The following is a 23,345-nucleotide window of genomic DNA, read 5'->3' as shown; positions in this document are numbered from 1 at the left end:
GATTGCCGCTAGTTAACCCTTTCACCCCCTTTTGCCAGTGTCACTAAGCGATCATTTTTCTGATCGCTGCATGTGTCGCTAGGTAGCTAGTTATTTTTTTAGGTTCACCGCCAGGTTTTTATATCGCTAGGTACCCCGATATACTACCCAATAATGTTTTTAACCCCCTGATTGCCGCTAGTTAACCCTTTCACCCCCTTTTGCCAGTGTCACTAAGCGATCGTTTTTCTGATCGCTGCATTAGTGTCGCTACAGTCGCTAGGTAGCTAGTTATTTTTTTAGGTTCACCGCCAGGTTTTTATAGCGCTAGGTACCCCGATATACTACCCAATAATGGTTTTAACCCCCTGATTTCCGCTAGTTAACCCTTTCACCCCCTTTTGCTAGTGTCACTAAGCGATAATTTTTCTGAACGCTGCATCAGTGTCGCTAGTGTCGCTAGGTAGCTAGTTAACTAGGCTCCCAAAAAGTCCCCCACGTGTGGTATCCCCGTACTCGGGAGAAGCAGCAGAATTTATTTTGGGGTGTAATTTGACTTCTGCCCATAGCATGTGTGAGCAATATATCATTTAGTGACAACTTTGTGCAAAAAAAAAAAAGTTTGTAATATTCCCGCAACTTTTGGCAAAATATAAAATATTCCATGGACTCAACATGCCTCTCAGTAAATAGCTTGGGGTGTCTACTTTCCAAAATGGGGTCATTTGGGGGGGTTTTGTGCTATTTTGGCATTTTATGGCCTTCGAAACTGTGATAGGTAGTGAGGAGTTAAATCAAAAATTTGCACCCTTAGAAATCCTGAAGGTGGTGATTGGTTTTCGGGGTGCCGTGCGCGACTAGACTCCCAAAAAGTCCCACACATGTGGTATCCCCGTACCCGGGAGAAGCAGCAGAATGTATTTTGGGGTGTCATTTCACATATAACCATTAGGACAAAAAAAAAAAATATTCAATGGGCTCAACATACCCATCAGCAATTTCCTTGGGGTGTCTACTTTCCAAAATGGGGTCATTTGGGGGGGATTTGTACTGCCCTGCCATTTTAGCACCTCAAGAAATGAGATCGGCAGTCATAAATTAAAAGCTGTGTAAATTCCAGAAAATGTACTCTAGTTTGTAGACGCTATAACTTTTGCGCAAACCAAAAAATATACACTTATTGACATTTTTTTTACTAAAGACATGTGGCTGAATAAATTTTGCCCTCAATGTATGACTAAAATTTAGTTTATTCGATTTTTCTTATAACAAAAAGAAGAAAATATCTTTTTTTTTCAAAATTTTCGCTCTTTTTCCATTTATATCGCAAAAAAAAAAAATCGCAGAGGCAATCAAATACCATCAAAAGAAAGCTCTATTTGTGGGAAGAAAAGGACGCAAATTTCGTTTGGGTGCAATATTGCATGACCGCGCAATTACCAGTTAAAGCAGCGCAGTGCGAAATTGCAAAAAGACCTCTGGTCCTTAAGGTGTTTATTGGTCCGGAGCTGAAGTGGTTAAGGTACGCTTGCCAACGGAGCTGCATGGCAGATCAACATGTTTTGGCCACGCAAGATGCGCTTGAGACATGTTGCAAATAGCAGCGGTGGGATCAGATGCATTCGTCTGAAAAAAGGCCCACACCAAAGAACATTTGGAATAACGCACAGAGGCAGCGCCCTGCACAGGCGGAGCTCTGCGGTGTGATTCAGACGGTGTGCGGCCCCTAAGCTGGCCCACGGAGGGCATCCTGCCTCGTTGGAGATGTACCTCCTCCTCCTCTCTCCTATCAGGCACCCACGTGGAGTCAGTGACCTAATCATCCCCTCCCTCTTCATCACTGGAACAAACCTGGCAGTATGTTGCAGCTGGTGGAACATGACTGCCAGATTGCTGTCCTTCTTGAGCATCCCCTCTCTGCGCTCACGCTACTGCCTATTACTGCCGCTACTGGGTATCATCATCAGAGCCTTCAGGAGAATATGGTGGGTCTAGGGAAGGAGTGACTGATGATGACATTGAGACGAGGGAAGAGGATGCATTGGCAGCTGCTTTGCTAGTACCCTGAGCCTGGGTGAGAGAGGATGAGGAGGATGAAGAGGGCTTGGTCATCCACTCTACCAAGTCTTCGGCATGATGCGGCTCAACACCTCCAGCTGCCGAAAATAAGAACAAGCGTGTCCCATGGCCACATGCTAATGATGATGCACCACGTCCACGACCAGCACTGTTGTCTCTAGACACAGAGCCTGCTTGCCCTCTTTTATTGGCTTGTGACTGTCTGCCTCTCCTTGTTGGCCTTCCAGACATAGTAAAGGCCTGAAGGGAGATGGGAAAACCAGCAATTGTGTAGTGTATATTGTGCTGGAGGCACACAACACCCACTAACTACTGCAGATGCCTTTATGAGAGAACACCAGCAACAAAGGGTAGATACAGGTGTATACTGTGCTGTGCTGTAGGCACAAAACACCCACTAACTATTGCAGATGCTTGTATGATAGAACACCAGCAATAAAGGGTAGATATAGGTGTATACTGCACTGGGGGCACACAACACCCACTAACTCCTGCAGATGTATGGGAAAATAACACACTGTCCGTGCCTATCTAGCTCTTTCCCTGCACGCTGGAACACACTACACAAGGCCGCCGCACTGGTGGCCTTATATAGTGTGGGGCATGTACTAAACCCCCTGAACTATAATTGGCCACAGGCATCTTGCCTGTGGCCAATTATTGCTCTCTTCGCTTCCCGCGCTGTGATTGGCCAAGCATATGGGGTCACAGTGCATGCTTGGCCAATCATGAGCCAGCAATGCACTGCTATGGCAGTGCATTGTGGGCTGGGAGCGCCGCATGAATTTGGCACGAATGGCCCATAACGTTCGGTATTCCCCAAACGTGCGTATAGCTTTGAATGCATACAAAGCTTATCCCTACTACATAGATTTAATAGGGTGCTGCACTGAGTGTAATGCAGTTATCCATAACAGTTGACAACATACCAGAGATTGGCAAACCAGTATTTCTTAAGTGCATGATCTCCAAAATCGATGACAGTCTCCACACAGGAAAATCGAAATGCAAATTATCAGGAGATTTGAGAAGAAGCGTGTCAAAAGGACTCTGGGAAGGACGGAAACAAGCACATGTATGGCGGGCAGCTGAAGCCCACAAATTTATGGATATTGGTGACCCTGAGCCGAGTCAACTACCAAATCTGGCAACATTACGAAAAGCCAAACAAGAGATGGGGGACAAAGAGCTAGGTCATAAGGACTCAATCCTTTCATTACAACTCTTTAAATACAGTGCTCCCCATAATGGAAGCATACACAACATAGGCTTGGATACGTTTTTTTTTTTTGCCATTACTGGACCCCATCCCAAATGCAAGTATATCAAACTAAGTCAAAGGACATAGGCACCTACGTGAGTTTTGATGCAACAGGTTCAGTTGTGAGAAAACTAAAGAGACCTGTTGACATTTCAGGACACATCTTTTTGTATCAAGGAGTTTTAAGTTCACTTGGAGATCATGTCCCAGTAGTGCAGATGCTTTCTGAGAGCCATAATATCAGTTCCATAGCCCAGTGGCTGACAGAATGGAAACAAGCCCAAACTTGAAGACATATATAAATGAGTGTTTTGGAGTGCTGACGAGGAATAACTCCTCAAACCTGCCTGCTTGCTTCATTAGAATTGATGTTGCACACTGTATCAAGCTCATTAGTCGATGGGAATGCTTAAGACAAAAAGGAAACTGAGTGAGAGAATTCTACCTCAGAGCAATGGCACAACTTCTCCAATCAAATTCACTGAATGATGCAAGGGAGCTTATTCATTCAATTTCAATTGTTGCATTTAGTGAATCAAAAGGGATTGATGACAGAGGCATACCTGTTATATCTGAGACATGCAAAACTCAACTGAAGAGACGTATCGCAGAGGGATGTCTCTCTCTTGCCTGGTGTCACTGAAGATGATGATTTAGTGGAGATGAGCAAACAGGAAAATGAGACAATTCAAACAGACCTAAAAATATGGGTAATAGAAATTTGTGAAAGGAGTAAGATGCTTGCTGCAAATCATGGTGACCGAGATAACTTGCATTTCCTTCCAGAGCTTGTCCCTAATGTTATAAGAATGGCATGTTACCTTCCGCTTTGGACAGCTGTGATGGTCCCACACTTCAAAAGTGTGAACATAACAGCAAGCTCTGCAAGTGTTAAGGCTGAATTTAAAAATATAAAACATGGTCTCTTCAAACATGAATGCCTGCCTATCAGAATAGACCGTTTTGTGATTCATCACCTTGAATTCATGGAAGGCAAAATGAGGCTTTTTTCTGTACCAATAAGGAAAACAGATTACAGTGAAGAAAATAACGATAAAAGAAATAACAACTGTGAGGAGAATCCACAAATTAATGTAAAAGTAAATGAAGAAAGTAGAATTCAAGAGGACCATGTTGAGAACTGGAAAGGCCTTAGTGTTCCTCCAAAAAAGAAACTATCCTACCTCACTCCTTGCTCTGAGTGGTTGCATATGGACACAAAACTGAAAAGAAAAAGAAAGGTAAAAGTTTTGAAAAATGGCAACTACTTAGATAAAGTACCTATAAAAATAAACAAAATACTTGTAAGTGTCATTAATACCTGTGCTTTTGATTCCCTTTGCTAATGTCTTTGCTGTGCTGTGCTGTGACAGTGGTTTATTCTGCAATTATGTTAACAAAGAGCACAAAAATATTAACATTTTTGAATTGGTGATGACCATTGTGAGTAAGGGAGTGGGAAAGGACACTTAGGTCAAGATACTGTCAGGAAAATTTGAATGTGATCAGCAGGTGAGTGCTGAGTGCAATGTTGCGTACATAATCACATCAACAATGAAGCAGGTACCAAGTGCAACAATTACCTCCAAGTGTTCTTCTGGGTATTGTGAGAGAAATACAAGTTCTTCAAGGGTGATCCCTCTCCTGCCAGTCAATGACGATATTTTAACCCTTTCATGACTAAGCCTATTTTTGGCATTTGGTGTTTACAAGTTAAAATCCATATTTTTTGCTAGAAAATTACTTGGAACCCCCAAACATTATATATATATTTTTTTTAGCAGAGACTCTAGAGAATAAAACGGCGATTGTTGCAATATTTTATGTCACACGGTATTTGCGCAGCAGTGTTTTAAACGCAACTTTTTGGGAAAAGGGACACTTTCATGAATTTAAAAAAAATGAAACAGTAAAATTAGCCCAATTTTTTTGCATAATGTGAACGATAATGTTACGCCGAGTAAATAGATACCAAACATGTCACACTTTATAATTGCATGCACTCGTGGAATGAGGACAAACTACGTTACCTAAAAATCTCAATAGGCGACGCTTTAAATTTTTTTACTGTTACCAGGTTAGAGTTACAGAGGAGGTCTAGTGCTAGAATTATTGCTCTCCCTCTGATGATCGCGGCGATACCTCACTTGTGTGATTTGAACACTGTTTACATATGCGGGCGCGACTTCCGTATGCGTTTTCTTTGCTTCTTGAGCTCGTGGGGATGGCGGGCTCTTTAAAAAAAAAAATATTTCTTTTATTTATTAAAAAAAAATAATAATTTGATCACTTTTATTGCTGTCACAAGGAATGTAAACATCCCTTGTCACAGTAATAGGTGGTGACAGGTACTCTTTATGGAGGGACCGGGGGTCTAAAAGACCCCCCGATCCCTCCTTTACACTTCAATGTATTCAGATCACCGAAAACAGTGACTCTGAGGCCGCGTACACACGGGCGGACTGTTCGCCCAACTTTGTCCGCTGAACAGTGTTTGGGCGGACAGTCCGCTCGTGTGTGGGCTTTCAGCGGACAGTTTCAGCAGACAGTTTGACGGACAAAGTCTTTCGGAAATTCCGAAAAACTGTCCGCTGAAACTTGGTTTGAGCGAACAGTCCGCCCGTGTGTAGGCTACTTTCGAAATGAGCAAACTGTTCCCGCTCGGAGGGAAGTCTGCTCATTACGAGCGCGTGTGCAGGTAGGCGGGGCCCGCGAAGGAGACGTCGCGGGCTCCGCCGCCTGGAATGGACTTAAAGGGGAACCCCAACGCCGAAAAAAATCGGCGTGGGGGTCCCCCAAAGTCCACAACAGACCCTTGTCCGAGCACGCTACCCGGCCGGCCAGGAAAGGGGGGCGAGCGAGCGCACCCCCCCTCCTGAGCCGTACCAGGCCGTGTGCCCTCAACATGGGGGGTGCCTTGGGGAAGGGGGGGCCGCGCGGCCCCCCCACCCCAAAGCACCTTGTCCCCATGTTGATGAGGACAAGGGCCTCTTCCCGACAACCCTGGCCGTTGGTTGTCGGGGTCTGCGGGCGGGGGGCTTATCGGAATCCGGGAGCCCCCTTTAAGAAGGGGGCCCCCGGATACCGGCCCCCCACCCTATGTGAATGAGTATGGGGTACAATGTACCCCTACCCATTCACCTGTAAAATAAAAGTACCCAAAAAAAAACCACAACACACGAGAAAAAATATTTTATTGCACAGCTCCGGGGGTCTTCCGTCTTCGGGGGTCTTCTCGCCGGACTCCTCCGCTATCTTCTTGTAGCTCTTTTACTAGCGGAGGAGTCCGGCTTTCTTCCTCCCCGCCGCCGGCCTCTTCTCCCGACTTCGGGGGTCTTGTCCCCCTCTTCGGTTCTTCTGCCGGGCCACCGCGCCTTCTTGTAGCTCTTTTACAGGCGGTGGCCCGGTCTTCTGTCGCCGCCGCCTTCCGTTCTTCTGCCGGGCCACCGCGCCTTCTTATAGCTCTTTTGCAGGCGGTGGCCCGGTCTTCTGTCGCCGCTGTCGCCGTCGCCGCCTTCCATTCTTCTTCTTCTTCTTGTTCTTCTTCTTCTCCAGGAGATGTTGACACGTCGCTCTCTCCGGCCGGAATGCCAGAGCCGCCCTGCGCTGCCACTTATATAGTGAAAATGGGGCGGTGTCACATGGTATATGTCACATGGGTTGGTCACATGGGTTGATGTCACATGGGGACTATGACATCCTAAGGGGGCGGGGTCACCATGTGACATCAACCCATGTGACCAACCCATGTGACATATACCATGTGACACTGCCCCATTGTCACTATATAAGTGGCAGCGCAGGGCGGCTCTGGCATTCCGGCCGGAGAGAGCGACATGTCAACATCTCCTGGAGAAGAAGAACAAGAAGAAGAAGAAGAACGGAAGGCGGCGACGGCGACAGCGGCGACAGAAGACCGGGCCACCGCCTGTAAAAGAGCTACAAGAAGGCGCGGTGGCCCGGCAGAAGAACCGAAGAGGGGGACAAGACCCCCGAATCGGGAGAAGAGGCCAGCGGCGGGGAGGAAGAAAGCCGGACTCCTCCGCTAGTAAAAGAGCTACAAGAAGATAGCGGAGGAGTCCGGCGAGAAGACCCCCGAAGACGGAAGACCCCCGGAGCTGTGCAATAAAATATTTTTTCTCGTGTGTTGTGTTTTTTTTTTGGGTACTTTTATTTTACAGGTGAATGGGTAGGGGTACATTGTACCCCATACTCATTCACATAGGGTGGGGGGCCGGTATCCGGGGGCCCCCTTCTTAAAGGGGGCTCCCGGATTCCGATAAGCCCCCCGCCCGCAGACCCCGACAACCAACGGCCAGGGTTGTCGGGAAGAGGCCCTTGTCCTCATCAACATGGGGACAAGGTGCTTTGGGGTGGGGGGGCCGCGCGGCCCCCCCTTCCCCAAGGCACCCCCCATGTTGAGGGCACGCGGCCTGGTACGGCTCAGGAGGGGGGGCGCGCTCGCTCGCCCCCCTTTCCTGGCCGGTCGGGTAGCGTGCTCGGACAAGGGTCTGTTGTGGACTTTGGGGGGACCCCCACGCCGATTTCTTTCGGCGTTGGGGTTCCCCTTTAAGTTCATTCCAGGCGGCGGAGCCCGCGACGTCTCCGTCGCGGGCCCCGCCTACCTGCACACGCGCTCGAAATGGGCGGACTTGCCTCCGCCTTACGTGGGCGAGTCCGTTCATTTCAAAAGTTGAGCGAACTGTTTGGCAAACAGTTCGCTGAAACAGTCCGCTTGTGTGTGGGCAAGTCCGCTCATGCAAATTTTGAGCGGACTGTTTGCCGAAACTGTTTGACGAACAAGGTTGGGCGAACAGTCCGCGCGTGTGTACGTGGCCTGAATACTGTATATTTTTTTTAAACTGGCGCCATTGGCAGCCGAGTAAACGGGAAGCGACGTCATGATGTCGCTTCCATGTTTACTATTAGGTGACTGGAATGAAGCCTGGCCAGACTGGTGTTAAGGCCTACTCACACAATTAAACCTCAGAACCTTTACTGTTCTGAGGCCAAAAAACTAAATTTACAGGTGTGTGACATTTGATCCCAAATGTCATCTGCTACACATCCCCCCAGCCATTTAGACGATGTCTCCATCGTCCAGGTAACAGCCAGGACAAAAATACAATAACAAAAAAACGAGTTCTTGTTTTTGCTGTTGGGGAAGGGAAAGAAAAGGGAAACATGTTTAAACATCAACACTTATCACAATGTCACATCAATGCTGTATGCATACCACCCAACTAACTATCTGAGCCCACCCGGGACCCTCTGATGACCTTGATAGCTGATCTCGATGAATCCTGAGAAAAAGCAACATAATACAAAAAGGCAATACTGTACACTATACATCCTAAATTTTGAAGAGCAAAATTCCGGCATTTTCACAATGGAATTTCCTCCTTCAATAGCATGTGAAATATCTTTCCTAACATACTCACGCCACCTAGTTGTCAGAGCCACTGCAACTGCAAGTCTCTTAACAAATTAACACATTGGACCAAAAGCTTGAAGAACTTAGTGTGCATTTCTCTGTAGAACCACCTGTCTAACTACCCCAGAGTTTTTGTGGGTTGCGGAAACACTTGAAGAATTGAAAGACACAAGGAAAGTCTTCTCCTTTTCTTTCTGCAAGCTTTCTCAAAACTTTACTCCAGAAACAGTTCACCAATAGAACCTTGTGTCAGGTAGAGTCAGATCTTTCCCTTGGGAATCAACTGTAGTGATAAAGTAGATAGTGCTTTCTTTTTCTGGTCAGCATATTATAATTTTGTTACTGTAGATGTGCCAACTGTAGCTCCAGTATAACAGTCCGGTAATCCATTCAGCACTTCTCATATGGAAACAACTTTTCCGGTGACTCTGAGACTTTCCGACAGTCCCAACATTTTCCTTATGTCACCCCCCTAGTGTCCATGACTTTACCCAACTCAGGGGAAATCAAGTCCATACTCTGTTGCCACCCGCTTAATAAAAGTCTCAGGGGCTTAGCGGCCCATAATTCTGGGCAGTGTCCATGCACTGGCAACAGTCCGTTTAACATTAAAAGAATTTAAAAGTCTAAAACTGTTACTCACGGCAACTTCTGCTTAAAAGTACCAGTCATCTGCCTCATCGGAGCCAGTCTCCGCTGGTGAGCCAGGCGAGGAATCCCCAGCAGGCAGATCATTTTCCATGTTGATTCTAGTGGTACCCCGAGGCTTGCACTTGAACACCTTTCCCCAGATGTCCAGGCCTACCTCTGCAATGGTGGGGTTTCTTGCTCCTCTCCTCTGCTTGTACGGCCCACGCCACAACGGTGGCCTTCTTCTGCGGAGCCTCCTCCGCAACCTCAGCAGAGGTTTCTCGGGCTTCAGAAGAGACAGGGTCACTTGTGGCAGCCTGACCCCCAAACGACGATGACGGTAACATACCAGCAGTCTCCTCCGTGGCGACAATTATAGCGGAAGGCCCGGGTGGAACAACAGGCTTCTCTACTTAAAACATATAATTCCCACACTTGGGGCATCTTGAGAACAATCGGGGGTTTGTGTCCAACCCATCACACCTTCCACATAATATCCCGAGTGCCTCAACTTCTTCTATGTTGCACAGGGCGAACCTCCCCTGCGGCAACAACCGGATGCCAGTATCCGTGACTTCCATCCCTGGCGTCTGCACACCCGCTAGACCCTTCTCTGTCGACATCCGGGGTCCAGGTGCTGACTGAGCGTGAAAAGGCCGAAACATTTTCAGGTTTTTCTTCCAAACTCCGAGAAACAACCTTACCACTTTCCACAACACACACTCACGTGGTGCCTTGTGCGGGGAAAAGAGCAGCTCAAGCTCCTCCCACTGGGCGCTGGCTCCTGTATATTTTCGCGGGCTTCTGATACAGGCTCCTCCCATGCTTATGCACCTCAGTGAATGTCTCTCCAAAATGGCGCTGATTTCTGTGGCGCAGTTCGAAAAACACATTCTTCACCCTCTGTTCCAAGGCCCTGGGAGGTAGCGGTAAATCCAGGACTACGTGCCCCCACGTGTAGCAGCCATAACCCGTTGCAGGCCGGCCTTGACTTAATGGGCTTACCGGTTACCTTCTCTTGGCCTGCTTTTCCACTTCTAGGGGTTCCCAGGGTTGATATCCAACAACTTGTACACTGACACAGATGAAGTCCTTTCAAAAAGGTTTTATTCTGTAGTAGAACTTTCAATTAAGACAGTCTCTTAGGGAACAGAGGGCGCAGATGAAGAGCTCAGGCACCTTGAACTGCAGGTCTAGCAAAATCTCTATTTCCACCCAAAGAATAGCCAATCGCAGGTGGGTATTAAAGGCTGAACAGATCTCTAGCCAGAGATCATGGCAGTCAACACGTTGACTCAAACTTGAACAAACAACTTAGGGGCAAACAGGAACCTTTTTTCTCCGTACCTGGAACGTTTCCCATCTCCTTTATGGTACTGGAAAAGTGTGTCCTTCTCAACTCAGTAACCAGGCACTTCTCAGGATGCCACTTGCCAGCCCTCCTCCGAAGAGTCATCCCCCCGATAACTTCCACAAGCTGCAGTGTCCCTCCAAGCCGGGAGCACACCCGGACACTTTGAATCCTCCCTCACTGATGTTTCTACCCCCAGCCTCTCACACTGCAGCAGTGGCATAGCGTGGGGGGTGCAGGGGGTGCCATGGCCCTGGGTGCAACATTTAGGGGGCACCAGTATGTGTTACTACTGGCTGCCTCCTCCTAATTTAAATTTCCTGTGTCCCCCGCACTCCGGCCACCATGTTAAGTGTCTGGCGCCCTGTGATTGGGGCATATGGGGGTCATGTGAGGTGTAGGGCTGGCCTGTCCACGATCGCTCCTGAAGTCCCGCCTCCGCACATGACCCCCATACACCCAATCACAGTGCGCCGGCCAGACACTGAACATGGCAGGTAGAGCGCGGGGGAGAGAAGGAAAAATGTGAGCTGCCCCTGTCTTCTCCTCCTCCTCCAGACTGATGCAGGCCAGGACAAGAAGGTGAGACTACCTTGTGAGAGTCTTGTTACTGGCCCCGGGGTGGGGGGAGACTGTAAACAAGACAGTATAGTGTAGGCTGTGTAGTGGTCAGTGTAGTGTAGTGGTCAGTATAGTGTAGTATGGTGGTCTGTGTAGTAGACAGTACAGTGTAGTGGTCAGTGTAGTGTAGTATGGTGGTCAGTGTAGTATGGTGGTCAATGTAGTGGTCAGTATAGTGTAGTATGGTGGTCAGTGTAGTGGACAGTATAGTGTAGTATGGTGGACAGTATAGTATAGTAGTCAGTGTAGTGGACAGTATAGTGTAGTGGTCAGTGTAGTGTAGTATGGTGGTCAGTGTAGTATAGTGGTCAGTACAGTATAGTATGGTGGTCAGTGGAGTGTAGTGGACAGTATACTGTAGTGTAGTGGACAGTACAGTATAGTGATCAGTATACTGAACACTGAGTGTAGTGGACAGTATAGTGTAGAGGACAGTGTAGTGGTCATTATAGTGTAGTGGACAGTATAGTGGTCAGTGTAGTGGACAGTGTAGTAGTCAATGTAGTGTAGGACAGTATAGTGGTCAGTGTAGTGGACATTGTAGTGCAGAGGACAGTGTAGTGGACAGTATAGTGGTCAGTATAGTAGAGTGGTCAGTGTAGTGGACAGTATAGTATAGTGGTCAGTGTAGTTCTCAGTGTAGTGGACAGTATATTATAGTGGTCAGTGTAGTGTGTAATGGTCAGTATCATCAATCAATTAATCAAGTAGGTTAGTGTAGTGGTCAGTATGAGAATCAGGTAGGTCAGTGCTATTGTATTTGAAGAAACTCAGGGAGTGCTAAAAGTCTGCAGGTTAGGGGGCGCAAATTACTTCCCTTGACCCGGGTGCTTACAACCCATGCTACTCCACTGCCGCCCACTAGATGGCTCACTCCGGGTCGTTCAACCAGGGACGGGGGGGAGACTGACGACTGACCAGCTGAGATCCGAAAACTGGGTAGGTATCAGGCGGATAGCAGCACGTAACAGACCAATAAGCAGCTACCACGTGGGGCACAGATCAGCTTTAACACGGGAATTCAGGCTCACTTAGCATATTCGCTCGGGGGGGAATGCCTAGGAGCTCACGCTGCTGCTTGGCGCCATGGTGTAACTCCGCCCCTCCATCATTTGCACTTCTTTCTGATGAATATATGCAGCTGGAAATATCCCCTACTTTGATTTGTTCCTCCAAGTGAATCCTCTGTACCACCCTTCATATGTCTCAAATATCTGCACTGTATCTCCCACCTGCAAGCTTAGTTCTTCTTAATTTTTTTTTTGTGCTTGAAAGTTGTAGATGGCCACTCCGAACCTCTCTCTCCTGCTGGAGTGCTGTTTTTCTTGGTTAACATCTGGTTTAAACTTTTGTTAAGAGACTATGGCCCAACCTTTTTTGGCCTTAGTTCTCTTTTTGTTCACAAGATGACATAAAGTAGGTTCTCCTGTGACAAAAAAACTCATGTGCATGTGGCGGGCTATTGCCCACTATATCCTGCCAGTGCAGAGCCGCGCTGCAGCCCGAACAGATCCTGACAATACTGTCTAGATCTACCCTGCCACCTGGCAAAAAAGGGGGGCAGCAGTCGGACTTTATATGAAACAAGACATTGGGGGTCAATTAAATCAATCAATAAAATAGTATTTTATTGGCGTTGCACGGGGAGATACTACAATACATTAACAATACGTCAATACTGTAATACATAAATCTTTTTGCAGAAAAAAAATATACAATAAGATGAAATGTAAGTAGATAATAAATAGTAAATAAATATACCGTATATACTCGAGTATAGGCCGACCCGAATATAAGCCGAGGCCCCCAATTTACCCCCAAAAAAACTGGCAAACTTATTGACTCGTGTATAAGCCGAGGGTGAGACATGCCTGTCCATCCCTGTGTGTGTGTCCGTCCATCCCTGTGTGTCCGTCCATCCCTGTGTGTCCGTCCATCCCTGTGTGTCCGTCCATCCCTGTGTGTCCGTCCATCCATCCCTGTGTGTGTGTGTGTCCATCCATCCATCCATCCCTGTGTGTGTGTGTGTGTCCATCCATCCATCCATCCCTGTGTGTGTGTGTGTGTGTCCATCCATCCATCCATCCCTGTGTGTGTGTGTCTCCATCCATCCATCCATCCCTGTGTGTGTGTGTGTCTCCATCCATCCATCCATCCCTGTGTGTGTGTGTATCCATCCATCCATCCCTGTGTGTGTGTGTGTGTCTCCATCCATCCATCCCTGTGTGTGTGTGTCCGTGTGTGTGTGTGTGTGTGTGTGTGTGTGTGTGTGTGTGTGTGTCCAGCCTACCTGTGTCCCGAGCCTGTGTCCCGAGCCTCCATCCCGTGCCTTGCCTCCTTGCCTCCGTCCCGTGCCTTGCCTCCTTGCCTCCGTCCCGTGCCGTGCCTTGCCTCCTTGCCTCCGTCCCATGTCGTGCCTTGCCTCCGTCCCGTCCCGTGCCGTGCCTTGCCTTGCCTCCGTCCCGTGCCTTGCCAGGATCGCCGCTCTTCGTCGGCGCCTCGGCCGCCATTCTAAAATTCAAAAGCCGTGCCTCCGCCTTCGCCTGTGATAGGCGGAACACTGAATTTCCCAGCAGCCTGTGTTCCGCCTATCATGGACATCGTCTCATCCTCGTCCGTAGTACGAGGATGAGCGGATGTCCGTGATAGGCGGAACACTGACTGCTGGGAAATTCAGTGTTCCGCCTATCACAGGCGGAGGCGGAGGCGCGGCTTTTGAAGGGTAGAATGTCCGCTGTCTGTCTGCTCGACACGCTAATCGAGCAGGCAGACAGCGATGACTCGAGTATAAGCCGAGGGGGGCACTTTCAGCCTCAAAAAAGAGGCTGAAAATCTCGGCTTATACTCGAGTATATACGGTATATAAATAAATACTAAATAAAAAATATGTAGAAAAATATATATATAATAGTAACATAGTCAATTCATAATATATAAGCATTAATATATATACTTCATATTATCATAACGTAATTGCACATCATTGGTAGCCGATCAATAGTATATCCCAAAGTGCATATATAGTGGAAACCAATAAAATGAATTGATGATTTAAATAGATACATCAAACCCATGGGGGAATCTTGGTTATTGGGGCATAACATCCACTAGTAAAAAGCTCGACGCGTTTCGTAGACTGTTTCCACTCATCAGGAGCCGCTATAAAAAATTGGGGGTACCTGTGATAAAGACATATACTGAGTATTAAAAATCAATGGTAATTGATTATAAAGGAAAAGAGGGGGCATACGAAGTGGCCCCATCCACTCTTACCTATAGAATAACAAAAATTGCATATGGATCTCATGGTAGTGACGATTTTAGATCGGAGGCATAGTTGAGGGGGAATCTGCATCTTTCCGGGAGTTGAGGTGACATCCGAGAAGCCGGCAAGCAGGCCAGAAGTGAGAAGGTCCTAAGTGTGACTGGGATGTACTCAAGTTAAGTATGTGTAGTGAAGGGAAACTAAGGGACCTAAAAAAGAGAGAGAGGGGATGATGTAATGAGGGTGAAGTGGGGTGGGGGAAGGGGGGGGGGAGCGGGTTAAATAGTAATAATGTATGGAAAGAACAAAGAGAAATAATAAGTGAAGCAGTGAGAATTGGGTAAGAATAGTTATCCCAGGTGCGAACAAAGTGTGTAAAAAGTGGACACAGAACTGGAGCAAACCACAGTGACTATAACACCACAAAGATGGAGAGACTCAACACCAGAGGTACGAGGTACCTGGAATAAGAATGGTGTGTGAAGAGGGGTGACACGTTTAAGAAAAAAACCTTATTGAAGTGAAGAATGTCCTTCGAATAGAAGATGAGTGATGAAAGTAGCCTGCAACACCGGCGGGGATGTGACCAACGTCACGCTGAAAATGCACAGCTCAGAGAGCAAAGGTGCCCGCATCCGAACGACTTGCGCTCACATGAGAGAGCCCAACAGCCCTCGTGCTGAGCGGAGTGTTTATATATGAAGTATATATATTAATGCTTATATATTATGAATTGACTATGTTACTATTATATATATATTTTTCTACATATTTTTTATTTAGTATTTATTTATATATATTTATTTACTATTTATTATCTACTTACATTTCATCTTATTGTATATTTTTTTTCTGCAAAAAGATTTATGTATTACAGTATTGACGTATTGTTAATGTATTGTAGTATCTCCCCGTGCAACGCCAATAAAATACTATTTTATTGATTGATTTAATTGACCCCCAATGTCTTGTTTCATATAAAGTCCCACTGCTGCCCCCCTTTTTTGCCCGTCTCTAAATAATAGGGATGGAGCTCTGTGTACCGGATGGTCACGGCTCATATAAAGTCCCACCTGTATCCTTTCTATACTTACTGATTAGGGATGGAAACAACACATTGGTTATTTAGGTTTACTCTTTGGTCATAAGTGGGCACGATATCCACTTTAGCCAATATAATTATCTACTATATTGGCCAGTACCCTGTGCTTTTTAGGAGGTCATGTATTATTAATATATTTTTATCTTGTTCTCTCTCTGAGGGGTGACCTCATCTACCTCCGGGAGTTGCGACGCACACCGTGGCTATCCCCCACCCACGTGACCGTCAGGTCTTTGGTGTGGGGGGGGCTCGCCTTCGCTGTGCGTCGACGCCACGCCCACACGCCTTACGTCCGGCGTCAGTTGTGACGCTGAACACTGACGTGTTTGTTCCAACTCCGCTCAGCACGAGGGCTGTTGGGCTCTCTCATGTGAGCGCAAGTCGTTCGGATGCGGGCACCTTTGCTCTCTGAGCTGTGCATTTTCAGCGTGACGTTGGTCACATCCCCGCCGGTGTTGCAGGCTACTTTCATCACTCATCTTCTATTCGAAGGACATTCTTCACTTCAATAAGGTTTTTTTCTTAAACGTGTCACCCCTCTTCACACACCATTCTTATTCCAGGTACCTCGTACCTCTGGTGTTGAGTCTCTTCATCTTTGTGGTGTTATAGTCACTGTGGTTTGCTCCAGTTCTGTGTCCACTTTTTACACACTTTGTTCGCACCTGGGATAACTATTCTTACCCAATTCTCACTGCTTCACTTATTATTTCTCTTTGTTCTTTCCATAAATTATTACTATTTAACCCGCTTCCCTCCCCCCCTTCCCCCACCCCACTTCACCCTCATTACATCATCCCCTCTCTCTCTTTTTTAGGTCCCTTAGTTTCCCTTCACTACACATACTTAACTTGAGTACATCCCAGTCACACTTAGGACCTTCTCACTTCTGGCCTGCTTGCCGGCTTCTCGGATGTCACCTCAACTCCAGGAAAGATGCAGATTCCCCCTCAACTATGCCTCCGACCTAAAATCGTCACTACCATGAGATCCATATGCAATTTTTGTTATTCTATAGGTAAGAGTGGATGGGACCACTTCGTATGCCCCCTCTTTTCCTTTATAATCAATTACCATTGATTTTTAATACTCAGTATATGTCTTTATCACAGGTACCCCCAATTTTTTATAGCGGCTCCTGATGAGTGGAAACAGTCCACGAAACGTGTCGAGCTTTTTACTAGTGGATGTTATGCCCCAATAACCAAGATTCCCCCATGGGTTTGATGTATCTATTTAAATCATCAATTCATTTTATTGGTTTCCACTATATATGCACTTTGGAATATACTATTGATCGGCTACCAATGATGTGCAATTACGTTATGATAATATGAAGTATATATATTAATGCTTATATATTATGAATTGACTATGTTACTATTATATATATATTTTTCTACATATTTTTTATTTAGTATTTATTTATATATATTTATTTACTATTTATTATCTAATTACATTTCATCTTATTGTATTTTTTTTTTCTGCAAAAAGATTTATGTATTACAGTATTGACGTATTGTTAATGTATTCTAGTATCTCCCCGTGCAACGCCAATAAAATACTATTTTATTGATTGATTTAATTGACCCCCAATGTCTTGTTTCATATAAAGTCCCACTGCTGCCCCCCTTTTTTGCCCCGTCTCCCTTTTGTGTGTCTAAATAATAGGGATGGAGCTCTGTGTACCGGATGGTCACGGCTCATATAAAGTCCCACCTGTATCCTTTCTATACTTACTGATTAGGGATGGAAACAACACATTGGTTATTTAGGTTTACTCTTTGGTCATAAGTGGGCACGATATCCACTTTAGCCAATATAATTATCTACTATATTGGCCAGTACCCTGTGCTTTTTAGGAGGTCATGTATTATTAATATATTTTTATCTTGTTCTCTCTCTGAGGGGTGACCTCATCTACCTCCGGGAGTTGCGACGCACACCGTGGCTATCCCCCACCCACGTGACCGTCAGGTCTTTGGTGTGGGGGGGGCTCGCCTTCGCTGTGCGTCGACGCCACACCCACACGCCTTACGTCCGGCGTCAGTTGTGACGCTGAACACTGACGTGTTTGTTCCAACTCCGCTCAGCACGAGGGCTGTTGGGCTCTCTCATGTGAGCGCAAGTCGTTCGGATGCGGGCACCTTTGCTCTCTGAGCTGTGCATTTTCAGCGTGACGTTGGTCACATCCCCGCCGGTGTTGCAGGCTACTTTCATCACTCATCTTCTATTCGAAGGACATTCTTCACTTCAATAAGGTTTTTTTCTTAAACGTGTCACCCCTCTTCACACACCATTCTTATTCCAGGTACCTCGTACCTCTGGTGTTGAGTCTCTTCATCTTTGTGGTGTTATAGTCACTGTGGTTTGCTCCAGTTCTGTGTCCACTTTTTACACACTTTGTTCGCACCTGGGATAAATATTCTTACCCAATTCTCACTGCTTCACTTATTATTTCTCTTTGTTCGTTCCATACATTATTACTATTTAACCCGCTCCCCCACCCCACTTCACCCTCATTACATCATCCCCTCTCTCTCTTTTTTAGGTCCCTTAGTTTCCCTTCACTACACATACTTAACTTGAGTACATCCCAGTCACACTTAGGACCTTCTCACTTCTGGCCTGCTTGCCGGCTTCTCGGATGTCACCTCAACTCCAGGAAAGATGCAGATTCCCCCTCAACTATGCCTCCGATCTAAAATCGTCACTACCATGAGATCCATATGCAATTTTTGTTATTCTATAGGTAAGAGTGGATGGGACCACTTCGTATGCCCCCTCTTTTCCTTTATAATCAATTACCATTGATTTTTAATACTCAGTATATGTCTTTATCACAGGTACCCCCAATTTTTTATAGCGGCTCCTGATGAGTGGAAACAGTCCACGAAACGCATCGAGCTTTTTACTAGTGGATGTTATGCCCCAATAACCAAGATTCCCCCATGGGTTTGATGTATCTATTTAAATCATCAATTCATTTTATTGGTTTCCACTATATATGCACTTTGGGATATACTATTGATCGGCTACCAATGATGTGCAATTACGTTATGATAATATGAAGTATATATATTAATGCTTATATATTATGAATTGACTATGTTACTATTATATATATATTTTTCTACATATTTTTTATTTAGTATTTATTTATATATATTTATTTACTATTTATTATCTACTTACATTTCATCTTATTGTATATTTTTTTTCTGCAAAAAGATTTATGTATTACAGTATTGACGTATTGTTAATGTATTGTAGTATCTCCCCGTGCAACGCCAATAAAATACTATTTTATTGATTGATTTAATTGACCCCCAATGTCTTGTTTCATATAAAGTCCCACTGCTGCCCCCCTTTTTTGCCCCGTCTCCCTTTTGTGTATCTAAATAATAGGGATGGAGCTCTGTGTACCGGATGGTCACGGCTCATATAAAGTCCCACCTGTATCCTTTCTATACCCTGCCACCTGATTGACAGCTGCTCTGGCTCACTAGAGCCAGAGCCATCTGTGCCCGCCCCCTCCCCATCTGTTCTTCCAGTCAGCACTAGAGAATCGAAAAGGGGGGGAATCCTTTGGGGGTGGTAAAAATATGCATATAAAGTAAAACATAATGTATAATATCCACCAAATCTGCACAAACCATTAACAAATAAATCTAGTTGTATGTATGATTTAATAACGAGGTGCTAAGTCATTCTGGTTTGACATTATATACTGCTCAATATCTCTGCAACTATACCAGCAAAAACGCGGCAGAAACAAATGGCGTGTTTATTGTTAGGAAATTCCCTTGTGATCAGTAAAAAAAACATCAGGTGTTCTGAGAAGCAGACAATTTATTTCTGATGTGGCCCACAACAGGGAGACATGCTTACAGGACGAAAGCTGAAGAAAAAGTCTCCACAAAAGAAAGTGTTCCGCCCTCACATATCCCACAAGAATAACATCTCCGTGCTTCTATTGGCTGAGGGAACATAAATAACGTGTCATGGCACAGGCTTGCACTTTTTTAGCTATCCATGTTCCCGTACATTCTTAGGCTATCATATTTAGTTAAATCTAATGATTCTCGGGGGCGTGGCCTGACTGAGCATGGGGTAGGACCTGCACGCTAGGAGCTCCACAAATCATCCTGATTACCAGTGATCCTGCACTCTAACAATCCCCCCATCCGAACGGGCAGCCTTTCTGGGACCCCTCCACACACCCCACTCATCCTCTTGCCCTCTGGCGATCGGATCGGAGCGGCGTTCTCCCGCGGGCGGCGGCGGAGCTCAGGCGAGTCCCCGGCTTCGGCCTACACCCGGAGGCCGCGGCCATCTTGGTACACCCATCCCCGGGACCAGCGCTGAGCCCTGAGCGGACTTACATTCTCCTGCCCTGCCGGACCTCTCGGCGCTGGTGACCTTCCGCCCGGACACTAGAGGGGTGGCCCTGTTAAACGGGCTTTCTGCGGGGACAGCGCTCAGGCGAGCTCCTGGCTTCGGCCTGGCCGCGGCCATCTTGGAACACCCGTCCTCGGAACCAGCACTGGGCCCTGCGCGGACCGGAGTCCCTGTCTCCTGCCTGGACACCCTGCATTACTGGCCATCCACCCACAGAGTGAAGGGGCGACCCTGTGGACCTGATTCTGCTCTCGGGCAGGGCCACGGCCTGTACACAGTGACCTGCCGCCATCTTGGTGCACCTGACCCTCAGGTAGGCTCTGGGTTCTGTCTCTGCTGCCCTCTGTCCATTCTCCCTGGCTTGTCTTGACGTGCCCACACCATCACCGAATCTGAAATCATGTCCCCCCCGAAGAGCCTAAAATCATCCGCAGCAAAGCTTGCGCAGTACCGCCGGACCGAAGGAGAGGTGCCGGAGGAGGATGGCGGTGCTGGGCGGGCGGGAGGGGGGCGAGAGCAGGGAGACACGGATAAACTTCTGGAAGCGATCACACTCTGCAGGACATCCCTCACCGCCCAGATTGAGGGAGTTAAGATGGACGTGTCCTTGATTAGACAAGATTTTCAGAAAATCCGCGAACGGGTCACAGAGGCGGAAACCCGCATCAGCACGGTTGAAGATGCCCTCCCACCACTGCAGGCCGGATCTGAACACATGCAAAGACAGATTAACCAGTTGCTCGCCAAACAAGACGACATGGAAAATCGCCTGAGGAGGTGTAATCTCCGCTTCATCGGTCTCCCGGAGGGAGCGGAGGGCAAAGACCCAACATTGTTCCTGGAACAGCTGCTGGTAACCACCTATGGTCGGGAGGCCTTCTCCCCTGTGCTGGTGGTGGAGAGGGCGCATAGAATGCCCGCTAAACCCCCTCCGCAGGGGGCTCCCCCCCGCACACTTATTGCAAAGCTTTTAAACTACAAGGATCGAGATGCCGCGTTGAGACTTGCGAGAGAGAGGGGTAATATCCCAGTGGGAAACGTGAAGGTGGCAATATTTCCTGACTTCTCAGCCGAAATACAGAAGCGACGTCAGAGCTTCATGGAAGCCAAACGTAGGCTACGCGACCGTCACCTGAAGTATTCCATGCTCTTCCCAGCACGCCTGAGAGTGGAACATGATGGCCGAGTGTCGTTTTTTGAGGACCCTCGTGAAGTTATCTCGTGGCTGGAACGTGGGCCTGCGCACGACGGGAGAGACCGACGTCACATTCAGTGAATGGAATGGTGAGATCACCTTGTTTTATGTTTCCGCCGGCACTTGGCCCGCCTAATTACCCTGGCCACATTCCCAAATTGTTTCCCTTTTTTCTTTTGGATGGTTAGAGTGGACTTGCTGAATTTCATTGCTCCCCTCATGGGAGTCTTTTTTTCTTTTTTTTTTTTATATACCCCTGATCGTATCCGCCGCACGGAGCTTCGGAGATATGTTGGTCCTACAAGCCGCATGCATAGTGCAGCGAATTTATGCCCCACTAGCCACTGGGAACTATGATTTAGTGGATGAAAGTTGGATCTGGGCTTTGCTGCCTGTTTTTTATACCAACCTGCGGGGGCACGCAACTTGGCCCCATTTTCATCCTCCTTTACGGTGGTGGGCCCGGGACCACTGTTTGATCCAGCAACTAAACCTGTTTCTCATCTTCGTTCTAGATGTGCAGTTACTATTTTTCCCAGCTGACAGTTTGGAGTTGTTAAGGGATAATGCCTACACAAGTTGGGGTGGGTGTAAGGCGGGGAGGGGGGTGAGGGTTGTTCAACAGTTGATTTTACAATGTTTGAATGTACATATGGTGCCTCAGGAAATCCTTATGGGAAAATGTTCAGGGGCTGTGGGGGTGCTAGTTGTGGTGAAGCATGTGCTTCGGCCCTACTTTATAATATATTTCCCATTAGCCCATAAGATGCTGCGAGGTTCAGCCTCACTGAACCCTGGAGTTCACCACCACCGAAGTTCAGGAAGGACAGTTAGTTTACAACTGTCGGGGGATGAGGCCTGCACATGTGGGGGGAGGGGGGAGGGGAACGTTATATTGTTATATTCTCAATGTCTCAGTGCACAGGTATTATCGCAGAAGGGGACCACGACAATAGGTATGTCTCCTCAATGGTTATCACATGTATGGTACGATCTATGCCAGTGTCTGATGTTACTCAAGTTCTGGATACTCCATGCTGCTTTACTAGATGATCCGTGGTGTTATTTTTCACAAGACACGCTATGACAACTATAAAATTCCTGACATGGAATGTGAGGGGCCTGCGTGAGAAGGTTAAACGCTCGGCAGCCCTCTCATTCCTAAAGCAGCAGAGAGCGGATGTGGTGGCATTGGTGGAGACCCATATAGAAGGGAGGCTGCAGATGGCCCTCCGACGCCCGTGGGTGGGGTGGGCATACCATTCCACGCACACTACCCACGCCAGAGGTGTCTCAATATTAATTGCTAAATCTGTGCACTTTGAGCTATGTGAAGTAATTACTGACCCTCAGGGCCGATATGTATTTCTTCATGCTAAATTATATGGCGAGCAATTTCTCCTCATGGCCTTTTACATACCTCCACCATTCAGTATGACTGTGATTATCGAGGGACTCGCCCTTATGACCCGACATCCCACAATACCAGTGATCTGGATGGGAGACTTCAATACCACTCTGCGGCCGGCATTAGATAGACTCCAGACTACACAGGGGATGGACGCAGCTAACAGAGAGACAACATTTTCAAAACTGATCTCCACTGTCCACCTAATAGACACTTGGCGCTACAAATTTCCCCTCACAAAAGCCTATTCCTGCTTCTCACCTTCCCACAACTCCATGTCCCGCATTGACTTTATTCTTGTATCGAGCACCCTAACACCACGACTATTAGAAACAGCCTTTTGCCCAAGACTACTATCTGACCACAGCCCTTACTGGACCTCGCTGAGCATCCCCGTGGGTAAACCCCATAAGCCCTGGCGCCTAAATCCATTTTGGTTGTCCCTGTTACCGGATGATGACGAGCTCCCGAACCTATGGCAACAATACTTTGCGGACAATGACCAAACTGCCTCTATTGCGGCGATTTGGGACTCATTCAAACTATACGCGCGCGCGACCCTTGCCTCCCACATAAATGTAATTAAGACAAAATCCGCAGATGTCTTTGACAGGGC

Source organism: Lithobates pipiens, unplaced genomic scaffold, assembly GCF_037356315.1.
Source record: "Lithobates pipiens isolate NorthernLeopardFrog02 unplaced genomic scaffold, aLitPip1_a1.2 Scaffold_126, whole genome shotgun sequence".
In the NCBI taxonomy this organism is placed as follows: domain Eukaryota; kingdom Metazoa; phylum Chordata; class Amphibia; order Anura; family Ranidae; genus Lithobates; species Lithobates pipiens.
Note: the sequence above shows the minus strand (reverse complement) of the source record.